This window comes from Psittacula echo, assembly GCF_963264785.1.
Source record: "Psittacula echo genome assembly, chromosome: 3".
Lineage (NCBI taxonomy): Eukaryota > Metazoa > Chordata > Aves > Psittaciformes > Psittacidae > Psittacula > Psittacula echo.
The window spans coordinates 7,625,564-7,626,048 of NC_137736.1; positions in this window are offsets into that span (position 1 = coordinate 7,625,564).

Sequence of the window (485 nt, forward strand, 5' to 3'; positions counted from 1 at the left end):
GCCACCCCAATTATGTTTGATAAGGGAGCATTCTCCCTTCTCTTTTAGCTTTGTATTGGCAGGCAGAAACACTTTTCACCTCCAGTTCCGTATGTACTGAAACTTAATAGTGTATGGTGTCCCTGCCCATGGCAGGGGGGTTGGAACTAGATGATCTCAAGGTCCTTTCCAACCCTAACTATTCTATGATTCTATGTCTGAGCTCTTGCATGTATCCTATCTGTCAAAAATCAGTGAGTGTCAGTGTATCAGGAAATAAAATGGGCAATGGTATCTTTAAGAAGTAATCTCTGCCATCAGAGGTTGGCATTGGAGTCACTGTTTCCCCCTCCATGCATACTTCAGGCAGATGGCATTCATTTATCATGCATACACATCTGGCTATGTCAAAGGAGAACATAAACAACTGCAGTTAAAGAAAAGAAACAGCAAATGCCTTTCAATTTTATTCTTACTGGAAGGTAGTGGCATCCTGACATGTCACA